Raw genomic sequence first — 12,280 nt, 5'->3', positions numbered from 1 at the left:
TAAATTAGCATTTTGTTTGTAGAAGCTTCTGAGAACCTGGAAATGCTAAATGCAGTCGGGGTCCATTGGTTGCTAAACGCTGCAGGAAGAGCTTAAAAAACTCTGACCATAACTACTGTGAACAGCTTACTCATGGAAGAGGAGCATTCTAATTGAAACCAGAGATCACTGTTAACTCTGCCTTGTTGGTAGGAGCTTCAATAATCTCATATTTCTATAGCCAGGGTGCATTTTGCTAAGCACATTTTATTGATTGTGGTATATTTGTCATGATAACAATGATACATGAGAGAAACACCTATTACTTAAACCTTCAGTGCTTTCTGTAATAGCCAACGTTGATCCATATACATTTTGTCCAATGATTTATATCATACATCAGTGCAGAAACCACAATGGACGCCCCATTACTTAAGGTCGGCACTGCACAGTTTAGTCATCTCCCTAATACACTAGACCTCAATATTCTTGCCATGGACCCCAGATTTTTCAAACTTGTTAGGATATCATTGTGTTTATAAACCCATCTTTTGGTGCTTATGCACCAATCTAAGGGGCATATTTACTAGGAAACTGTTGGAGCGTGGCGTTAAACCAAGAAGGCCAACGCCACACTACGACAGTTTCCAAACGCAGGGTTGCGCTGTATTCACGAGAATACGGTGCACCCCTGCCTTTCCCTTAGCGTTGGCACTAAATTCAGTTGCCTATCCCCAACACAGGCACTCTTGCACCATTGGGCAAGGGTGCCTGCGTTGCAGGGAAAGATGGTTTATGTGTAGGAAGGCGTCCCTTCCTGCACATAAACAATCAGTGAAAGAGATTTGTAAAATCTATGCGTGCTGCAGAATGCAGCACACATAGTAGTTGCAACTCGTCATTTCTTTAATGACTGTTTATGTGCAGGAAGGAACACCTTCCTTTCCACAGGCAGCCATCGAATCTGAGACTCTCAGTATTCCAGCCTGGAACGCGTTTTGTCTCCAGGCAACCACGGCGAGCGGAAGCCATAGACGTGCCCCGCCGCTACTGTCAGAAGAAGCCGCGTCAGAGCCTCCCAGCATCCGCAATAAAAGCAACGCTCCTCCCCGCAAGAGCGCGACCGGCACCCGGCTCGCAAATCCATTGGGACGGGCCAGCGAGGATCAACACAGAGAACACAGGCACAGTCTCACCCCCAGCGCATGGTCCGGTCTACCGTATGGAGAGATTCCAGCAGGAGAGAGAGGAGAGAGGTCAGTGGTGGCCTCACTCAGACGATCTTGCCGGGGCAGCGGCATAATCAGTGGGTGTTGCTGTGGGACGCCCACCGCAACACCCATTGCTCACCCTTTTCGCGCTAAGTGTATTGTGAAAGGGGGCCATATTCACAAGTGGCTTCATGCTGTCATGTAAATAAGGCAAAGCCCATATCGCCACAGGAATGTCAGAAAAAGTGACATCCATGTGGCGATAGGGACTTGTAAATATGTCCCTAAGTTTGTTGTCCATTAGTCTGTGGTGGGTGCAATGTTTCCGGCACACTCTTGCCATATCCATCCTTGCTAACATCACTGCCAAATCATAGGACGTGTGGGGGGATCTGGAAACGGATACCCCTCATCAAATCCCCAACATTGCCATCCCCACTGACATGTCAAAAGAAAGTTCAGTTGTGCGGTGAATCTGGTTTTTGACTCCTTCCCAAAAGGCGGTCTTCACCAGTTAAAGTCCTTCCTTCCGACACCCATGTAGAAAATCACTGTCCGCGAGTATTCCAAACTTCTTCATTTGTACCCTGGTGCAATATGCCAGGGGAATATTTTGAGCTGTGCCAATCTCAACCCTGTTAAAACAACTACAATTCACAGATACTGCTGCGCTTCATTCCATTCCTCCTCATTTAGCGTCCCTATATCCTTGGTCCACACCCTTCTGAATTTAGTGACTGGTTCTTGCACGTTGTTCACCAGGATTTTGTATACTAAGGATATCTCTTGTTTGTGCAATTGGGCTGAAAGATCCCTATACTTTTAACAGAGATTCTTTTGTGATGTCCTGCAGGTGGAGGGAGTGTTTGCATAGTGCATGAGTCATCTGAGCAAATTTATAGTGTTGTGAGTCAGACAGTTCATATTCTTCTTGTGGGTTGTTGAACGTTTAAGGCCCTCATCACCCCAAACCTCTCCCAGCTTGGAGACCACTCTCACTTCTTGAATCCCTCTAGTAGTCTAATGGAATCTCACAAAGGGGTTTCAAGGATGACTACTCCTTTCCATCCCAATTAGTGATTCACCAGGTGCCACATTTTAAGCACCTTGGCTATATGGTATGGCCATTTGTGGGGTATCCTAACACCAAAAACCACCCAAAGTGGCCCCTCTGGTCCATTGTTCTCCTATCCACCATAATTAATAATACCTGTGTGTCTTGTATACCCAGTCATTGATAATCACTAAATGTGAGGCCCAGTAATACTTCTGGAGATCTGGTGCTATTCCTCCTCATACCTGCCCCTGCATAACACCGCCCTGGCTATTTTGAAGGAACTGTATCTCGGAGCAGGACTTGCAAGGCCCCACCCACTCTCTGGAACCACTCACCAGGGAGCATATACAGAGTGTTCTGGAGTATGTATAGTTGTTGTGGCAGCGATCTCATTTTGAAAAAGGCGTCTCCTGGCATCATTGAGAGTGGGAGGGAGCTTCCTCGATGGGGCAGCATCGTAAATGAGACAATCTAAGAACGGTCCTAGGTTTTCATCTACAAAACTATCTTTATATCTAGGTACATTTGATCACTAAATACCAGATTCCCTCCCTGTGCAACAGACAAACCATGCCCTCCTGTGGAGACAATTCAATCAATGGGTATATAATTGATTTCCACAAACTGACAACAGAGGCCTGAGTAATTACCAAATGTGCTAATCATTTGGAGGATTCTCGACACCAAATAGGCAGGGTCCACCAGGTACAAGAGCAGATCATTTCCATATAACAATATGGCATCTTCCCACACAGTATCACACCTCAAACCTCTAAGCTGAGTGTTCCTCCGTAACCAGGAAGCCGAAGGTGCATCAACCAGCGCAATCAAGAGAGGGGACAATGATCAGCCCTGCCTTGCGCCCCGTCCCGGCAAAAATGTTTCAGAAATTTCACCATTTACTTGCACCCTGGCCACTGGATGGGTATACAGCAGTTTAATCCACTGTATATATTCTAGGATGAAACCCATTTTCCTAAGCATCAGCCTTAAGTAGGGACATTTGACAGAGTGAAACAGCTTCTCAGCATCCGATGACATAATCACTGCCCTGAACTGGCACCCATATAGTTGACGTAAATAGTGCCTATGTAAGGCATAATCCCTTAATGAGTGGGGTGAATTAGTTTATCGAGGACGATATACATACGTTTGGCAAAGACCATGGCCAGTATCTTTGTTTTCATGTTTAGGAGGGAGATGCATGTGCCTGTAAGAGAGACATTCCTAAGGGTTACTTGCACTGTTTTGAATTAGAATTTTTGTAGCTAGTCTAGCGTTAAGTCCAGTAACAGAATGCCCTTTGCTGTAGCTTCTTTGTACATGTTTTGGATGTGTTCTGTTCTCTTACTGGAACAACATTTGAACATCTCTTCAGGGCCACTGCATCCACCTGCCACTGTCATCTCGAGAAAAGTCAAGAAAGAGCTGTTTGGCCCACTACATAGATCAGGTGAGAGGGGAAGGCTGTGTGTGTCTGAGGAGAAGCACAGAGGTTTCTGTTTAGGTAGGATAAGCTTGCTAAGAATAGCAGTGTTGGCCAACTGAGCAGCTCTCATAGTATCATTTAAGGCTAGCTCCTCTGGAAGTGTGCAACCTAATCAGAGAATGACTACATTCGCAGCATATATTGCAGCAAGATTTATTGCAGCATGATGTCCAGCTCAAATGCACATTTCCAAGAGACAGCTGAAGCCAACTGCAACACCAAGCACTCAGAGACATCTCCGCAAAGTTTGTGTCCACTTCCAGCGCTTGTGCAACTTTCAAGACCGGGAATGCCACCACTGTGACCGCTGCAGCCATGATGGCGCCATTCTAGCCCTGGCTGATGATCATCTGCGGGGCAATTACAGTTGGCTTGGGGGCAAAGCCTGTGCAATCTCTATCAGTCTTTTGTCTCAAAATCCTGCTGCAGAGCAAATGCAAGTGCTTCCCTCTCATTCTCAGACAGGATGTCAACACATGTCATGACATACATAAGTGTTTTTTTTTTAAAAATGGAAACCGAAAGGCACTGATGAGTCAAGTTGAAAAAGATTGCTCCCAGAGGACTCGGACTCAACTGTCAGTACTGCAATAGGGGAGAAAGGGAGAAAGAAATCCGCTGTGTAGTACACTTTTTCCTTTTCCACTAGCTCCCAGATGTCTGCCAGGTCTAGGTGTTTTTCCCTGCTGTAGCAGTTAGCTGCAAGCCATGGTAGCCACAAGTGACCTTTTCTGGGAACAATGATAGCCAAGAGATCATTTAACCACAGCAATGCAGGTAAATCAGTTCCCTGTTGACAGGTCACTGTCTTCATAACAGTGCATATCCATATGGGTGTCTTCTGCTTTCTTCAGAATCTTCTGAAATTATTTGTATCTGTGCAACCCAAGAGGGTAGAGACTCAGTGCCACACCAAGGATGTAGATGCTGTGCTAGAAACGCAATCTTGTCAAGTGCGTACGTGCGGGCTATGTAATCATCATAGGGTATTAAGATATATGGGTGGCTGCTAACGGGGCTTATAGGTTGATGAGGCTAAGAGTGACCTAGGAATGCTTGTTAGGAGGGACACCATATCGTCCACAAATATCTAGTTGTAAATTGCTTTTTTTATGCACATTGTACGACACTTAGATCCGGCTTTGGTATAGGATCCATGAGGTGTGCCCAGTCTATTCACAAACAGTGGCCATATAATCAAATCTGGTTTTGCCCAAGACAAATGCAGTGATTTAATCAGACATGCCACACAACAAAGACAGGCATCCCACCATGTGACACTCTTCTAGAAGATTCCACAGCAATCCCACATCTGCAGGCTGTGCTACTATCATAGGGGGTTAAGATACTGGGTGGCCTCTTTTAGGACCTATAGATTCATGATGCTAAAGCTAGCTTGGGAATGCCTGGTAGCTAGAGTACTGTATCTTCCAAGAATGTCCACAAAGTTCTAATCTGCTTAAGGAGAAATAGGACCCTAGACTTAGATGGCCCCGGAAAATTCACCATTTAAATAAGACATTAGAGCGATGAGTGTTTTTGTGCTCCTATAACAGATTTGGCCTCGGTTAGATACGTAAAGGAAAACGTGGACACCCACAAAATCACAGTACAATTGTTAAAATTAATATGGAAAAGTTTTTATTCTAGAATGTAATATGGTGATGCTCTACAGGAAACCAAGAACTGCCAACTCAACCCTGAAAGCCAACAGTTGTCAGAAATCCCTCATTAGAAATATTCCTAACTTAAAACTACTAAGAACAAAGTGAGACAGCATTATGGAAGAAGGGTCGGATGTACAAAGATTTGCAAATTGGAAACTGGCTTTCGGCTGCAACTCCGCTTTTCCCTATGTATTGAAGGCCATATGGTAAAATACCATTGCAAGCCATACCAAAAAGCCATTATTTTAGAGATTGCGAAATGAGATTCTTCACTAGGATTACTAAATAACGAACCTCTATTGTGATGTACCAGAGAATTGCAAAGTGAGAATTGTTACAAAATAGGCATATGGAAAGTGCAATTTACCACCAAATGGAAGCAGGTGGCAATCAGGGCTATAGGGTCCCAGAATGCAGCAGCGCCTTCCACAAAGGTTACTCTTTGGGCAGTAGCGAGGATGCAGATACTGAGCAAAATACATCAGAGGAGGAGAAGGAAACAGGATTTTCAGGCTCAGGAATACACAGGTTGAACAGACATAGGAGGATATCTAAGACAAACACAGGCTTAGTAGTAAGATGATATTGGAACTTATTGATGAGTTGGACCCAGATCTAGGTTGATGTACACTTAAAAACCAGGCCATACCAACACATGTTCAGATACTATGTTCACTGTACCTCCGTGCCCCCGTAGCTACCAGGATAGCATAGCTGCACCTGGTGCCGTTTAGCAAAGTGAGTGTCTTAGAAAGTGTTTTTTCTCTCAAAATTTCTAAGATGCCATGATGTCTAGAATTAACAACAATGTGACCTTTCCAAACATCCTTCGGACATACAGAGCACAAAAATGCAATTCTGTAGAATTGCTCATTTTACCCAAGTGTGAGGGTGAATTAATCCAACAAATGTAGGGATATGTTCACCATATGCAAATTAATATCTATGCTGTAACTGAAAGAATCAACACTACCCCAATATACAGATGGTGTGTGATACAGAATGTCTGATCACAGACATTGCTCTATATTTCCCTGGCAGTACCCATGGCTCGTAAATGTTCAGGCATAGTGGGATCTACAACTATCTAGCAAGAGGAGACTTTGAAGATGTGTTAGAAATGGGATTTCTGGTTGGTTGGGGCTTGCGCCAAAGCCAGGCAGAAACCACCACTCTAGTCAGGGCTGGGAGTTACACGCCAAAGATAACCCCTGCTCACCCCCTTGGTAGCTTGGCACGAGCAGTCAGGCTTATCCTGGAGGCAATGTGTAAAGCGTTTGCGCGCGAACCCAGCAACAACACCCAAGGCCCACCACAAAAGAAACTCCACACAAGGTTATATATAAAAAATAGCCTTTGTATTATAATAAACACATTAGATGATAATCACATCATTTACACTGTGCCAACTGGCACTGGGCAGAATTTTACAAGGGACTATTTACACAAGACAGGGCCACATGGACCACTGTCAGAATTAGCACAAATCACCAATTGTAAATGTAGAACATATACCAACTGTAACACAAATTATCACTGTAGAGCATAACCAGTAACTACTGGCGCAATAATGACCTCAGCGTCATCACACTAGAATCAGGTATAAAACCTATCCTGCATCCAACACAGGGGCATAAACACATTATGCAATTTCTCATTAGTCTAACGCATTAGACCTAACCACCTAAGTATAACTACACTAGGGGCGTATCTCGCACAGGGAAGTATTATCTCCCTAACATCAACCTAAACAGGTAAAACAACCTCCCAGGCAGAAATCCTATCTAGAGGTATAAAACACAGGGTGCGCAAAACATGCTATACACAGTACATTTCCTAACACCCAATCATATTAGCACATAAATCACATTGGGGCCTGGCGCACTATAAATCTAACCATGCCCCTGGCCAACTGGCCATCTCAGAAGGTGGGCTCAAATGCCCTGTGTCCCCCAAAGTCAAGGCGCGCTGCAAAGGCAGCGAAAGTCAAGGGTCCGCCATCTGCGCAGTCCTAAACGTTGCAGCTGCCCACTACTTGCTGGGCAACTGAAAACAACAGTCTGGGGGCCTAAACGGTGCAGCTGCCCACTACTTGCTGGGCAGCTGTAAATACTCAAATGCGGCATGGGCTTGTAGTCGCCCTTAAAACAAGAGGGGCCAACCGTTGGAGCCATCTGGGGCTCTAGAATAATAATGTCCCCTGGAACGCACGGGCTCCTGAAACACCTATGCGCCATTAAAGAAGGACTGGCCCTGAGCACTGGGGCACGCACTGGCGTTTTGAATGAATGAACTACGCAATTGTGGGAGCCACGGAGGCTCTAAAAATACACATGTCCCCCTGGAGCACACTGGCTCCTGAAATCATCATGCCCAAGCGTTGGAGCCAAACAGGGCTCGGAAAATAATGAATGCCCCCATATCGTGGCAGCGGCCCGCAACTGCGGCGCCGCTGGGAGAACCAACACCATGCTGAGGCACGGAAAATGCTCACGGGCCCCTCCGGCCCTCTAAACAACAATGTTCCACGCATTAAAGCCTCACGGGGCTCTGTAAACAACTATGCCCCCTTTGGAGCGGCCTGCTATCAGACGGGGCCGCCCCAGAACTCTACACTCAGTGCCTTCACCGGCACTTTAGAACGGTTATCGGCTCTCTCCTCGGCGGGAGCGAAATGCGGCCCGGACCCCCTTAGAGCCCTCACTCACCGGCGCTGGGGGGTGAAGGGTCCTCTTCACGCGGTCCCTCTTTGCATGCGGTGGGGGCAGGCACCGGCAATGTGCCTCGAGCCCCCCTCCGCCCTCCACCTACACTCGTCGGCGCCTGCGGGGCTCTCCCTCGGCCATGGGAGCCCCGCACAGGCAGGCGCCATCTTCCTCCCTCCGGGGCGACTTCTCTCCACCAGCGGCGTGTGCGGGACTTTCCTCGATAAACCGGACGTCCCGCCCGCCGTCAGGCACCATGTTGCCTGACTTCTTCCGTGGGCGATCAGGGCCGCGGCGGTGATTTCTTTTCAGTAACGCGGGGTGGGCACCCGCAAAGCTCCTCAGAGAAGGCGGGGTGGGCACCCGTCTTCTAAATAAAGAAACAAGCGGGGTGGGCACCCCCAGGTAAAACAACAGCACCAACATGCGGGGTGGGCACCCGTCTTTCAAAATACAGAAAGACTCGGCAGAAACGCGGGGTGGGCACCCGCAAAGCATCAGAAGGAGGAGGGGGAATCCCTAGGCTGGGGGATCCCCTCTCTGCAGCGGCACGCAGTCCAGCACTGCAGGGAGAATGCAAAGCACTCCCTAGAGAGTAGAATCAAGCGCTCACCAGGCGCTAGAGCGAAGCTCCTTGGGGAAAAAGAAATGGATCACCAAGCTCCCAGCAAAGACGTCCTCCGGGCAAAAGGGGCAGGCAGGGCCCAGGGAGGCCAGCCCTCCCCTGGGCCCCCAGCAGCACGCCCTGCAGGATCAGCACCTAAGTACAGAACATTTTCATGGGGTCACAGCCCCTCTTTTATACACCAAATCCTTTGTCTCCAAAGGTGCAGGGAAGGGGCGAACCAGATGCAACTGGTTCCTGAGCACTTTGTTTTGCTCAGCCCCTCTCCCTATTCACAGGACAGGACAGGCGAGGGACATTAGACGCACCACAGGGGGTGGAGCCAGCATTGTGTGGGGAAAGCCCAGCCCTATTCAGGTCCCAGGTGTGCTCCTCCCAACCATCTGGCTGCTGACCTCCCCATTCACCACTGGGTGACTCATCCTGACTCTGGGGATTCCCTAGCCCATCAAATGCCCTCAGCCAGCCAATCGCCAGACAAGGCACTCATCTCATACTGCACACAGAAATGCCAACTTCTAGAAGTGGCACTTCCACACTAGGTACATTGATGCCGCACACATCATCGCGCAGCATTTCATCACACGAGTCCGCACATACCAAACTCGCACCTGCACTCCCCACGCATCAGGAACTACCAGGGACACATACATTCCCCCATGCATTCCTATGGGAGGGCAGGCCAACCTCACTACACGCACACACTTTACCCTGGGACACAGTGGTAAAGTGCGCAGAAGCCAAAAATCACTAACATCAGGTCACAATAAAAAAGCAAAAAGTTCAGGGGTGAACCTGCCAGAAGGGCCGAGTCCAACAAGATGTGTTTATATTTTGTCTAGAAACAAGGTTTGCTAAAGACCATTGTGGACCATATGAAAAACTTAGTGGGTGTAGAGCCAGCCCACTGCTTACCATTGGATGACCTTCTCATTTGCTTGCTTCTTAAGTAATGGCTTTCCTTCTTCTTGTTTTTGTTTCTCCTCTGGAGCATAGCTTTTTAATCATCTTTTTGATTTGATGTTTGATCCTTCCACTGCCCATATTCAAGGAAGTACTGTTTTTCTTTTTCTTTAAGAAGTTCATGAAATTGCACATGTTTTCTAGCTCTGCCCCTGCAATGCTGCTCCCCCAAACACCTGCCCCATGTGTGCACAGTTTTGCTACCTCACCCACCACAAACCCCTCCATTGTCTTCCCCCTCTCTCCCTGGCTTATTTTTCAATTTGTTTTAACCTCCTGGCCCAGGCTCATGTGCCTTTGTTGCTCTCTTTCCCACTCCCCAACCCGCTTTGACATTGCTTTCCCACACCTCACAGTCCATTGAATGAAATGTTTTCGTTTTAATTAATTTAAATGTATTCATTTTAATTCTAAGTTGGTCTTCACACAGAAAGTTGGACAGGAACTGTATGCCTCCAGTACAAATCCTATGCTATACAGTGCACCCTCACCTCTGCACCCTTGACTGAGCAGCAGCCTGCAGGATGGCACCAGCAGCAGGTAGGTGTACTGTCTTTTCTCCCTTGCAGAAGACTGCACAGCAAATATGAATGTTGCGTTGCGTGACAAATTTGTAAATCTGGGTATCAGACTTCATGCCAGCTTGCCTGTGCAGGGGGTGTCCTGAGTATGCTCCAGAATTCTTCTCATTGTCCATGTCATTTTTTAAAATTGAATTGAACTGAAATTTAACTTGCTTATGTAGGGGAAACAGTTGACTTCTCTGTCAGTCTACTTCATTCATGATAAGTAACTGCTCGTGAAACCCAGTGTTTCTTTATTCATTTTAAATTTGGCAAGTTATATACGGGGAGGGTGAGAGGAACATGGCCAACATTTGCATTTGGTCTGTTTCTGCCGTAAAACCAGGGCCGTCTTAACAGCATTATAGGCCCCGCGGGCAAAGCAGTGCACTGGGCCCTGTATACACAACCACTCACAGGAATAAAAATGTTTAACAGAAAATTTGTGTTAAATTCTGGTCTGCGTGGGGCCCTTGGGCAACTGCCCAGTATGCCCATGCGTTAAGACCGCACTGCGTAAAACAAGACTGACCACCAAAAAATGGCGCAAAGTTATATCAAATCATTATACGCTGTTTAGTAGCACCTTGGTGCAAATGAACACGCGTGGTACTGGATGCTTCTCCAGAGGTGTAGAGACATTGTGAGGTGGGGATGGTAAGCCAAGTGGTTATAATGGGAGAGACTTGAATTATCGGATTCTGCAGCCTCAGTTTCTTTTGCACCCTTGCACATTACCAATCATCGGCTGCGTAATTTATAGAATTGAGCAAAAGATTGTGTGTTTTAAGCTGAAATAGATGGATTATAAGTGCATACATTTCTCACGGAGAGCAACGCATGCGCAGTATCCAGTCAGGTTTTTAAAGGTTAGATGGCCTCCTTAATAATGTTAATTCCTGTATGGCCATACTCCGATTTATTGATCATGTGACAGGCAGCACCCAGGAGGCATAGCACACAGATCATATACAGTTGTTTATATTTATTTAATAGCTCAGAAATAGGTGTGCACAATCTACTCTACATTTTTGTCAATTCCTGTATTCATCCATTAAAGAGGTTATTATACATGGGAGTTCCATGACCTTATAGAGGAACTCGGCTTCTATGGAACTGTTGGTGACTTGCAATATCCGTATAGTGTATGGCAGAGGGTACTTTATCCAAAATAATGCAACATGTTAATTTTTTTGCACTTTACAGATCATTACAAGGAAAATAGACTCTTTGTGTATGTTTCTACACAGTCTGAGCTACAGATATATTTTTGAATCCTGAGTTACATTAAACAGATTCTGCGCTTGCGCTGTGCAGCCTCAAGTGCGGCAGTACAGGGAGAGAGCTGAAGAGCGTCATATCTTAGTGACTTGCCTTGCTGCACCGAGTAGCATGAATTCTAAGTATATCTGCCCCAAATGGTTTCCATCTCTGACTGCTTGATTCAAGTGCTTTCTAGCCAGAAGCATGCTTAATAAATATACACTGTACAGTGCTTTTCCGTATGGGTTGTCATAGAAACAGGTGATGAAAGAGGCCATATATTTTGCGCATCGTGCAAATCCGAAACAGAAAGCAAGTTTTAGAATTTCATTGGGATGTGGCAAATAAAACAATTGCACCTTTTATCACAAGAACTGTGCACGAGTGGGGTTAACAACTTCTGAGCCGAACACCACATATGCCTTACACAAACTATTTTATTCTGCTAGGTAGAACGAATGTGTTAATAAAATGGGGTTCCTGTAATTCCATGCAAGATAAAATCATTAAATGTTGGTGAATAACAATTTAAGTTGGATTTTCCTTCTTGTATCAATGTGTGTAAAATGTCAAAATAATTAGCAAATCATGCCCTAAAATGTGCCTTTGTATTGTTCTTTGATCACAGTACAGCCCACATTATTTGCCTTGCTTTTGCCACATAAGTTTGTCAATCCTGTGGCATTATTTGATCCATACCTGCCACACAACTTCAGTGCTCATGGCTACATGTGACATGGCAACCTGCCTAACAATGG

At 46.2% G+C, this 12,280-nt stretch overlaps 1 protein-coding gene and 1 pseudogene across 1 annotated transcript in view; both read right to left on the bottom strand.

The window, feature by feature from the left end:
* Positions 1-12,280, bottom strand: part of TSNAXIP1 (translin associated factor X interacting protein 1) — a 362,126-nt gene that overhangs the window by 56,795 nt on the left and 293,051 nt on the right. The gene's annotated exons all lie outside the window — the stretch shown is intronic.
* On the bottom strand, positions 3,811-12,260 carry LOC146773082 (adenosine kinase-like; annotated as a pseudogene).

The sequence above is a fragment of the Triturus cristatus genome, chromosome 12 (assembly GCF_964204655.1).
Source record: "Triturus cristatus chromosome 12, aTriCri1.1, whole genome shotgun sequence".
NCBI lineage: Eukaryota > Metazoa > Chordata > Amphibia > Caudata > Salamandridae > Triturus > Triturus cristatus.
Note: the sequence above shows the minus strand (reverse complement) of the source record. Positions and strands in the feature narration are given on the sequence as shown.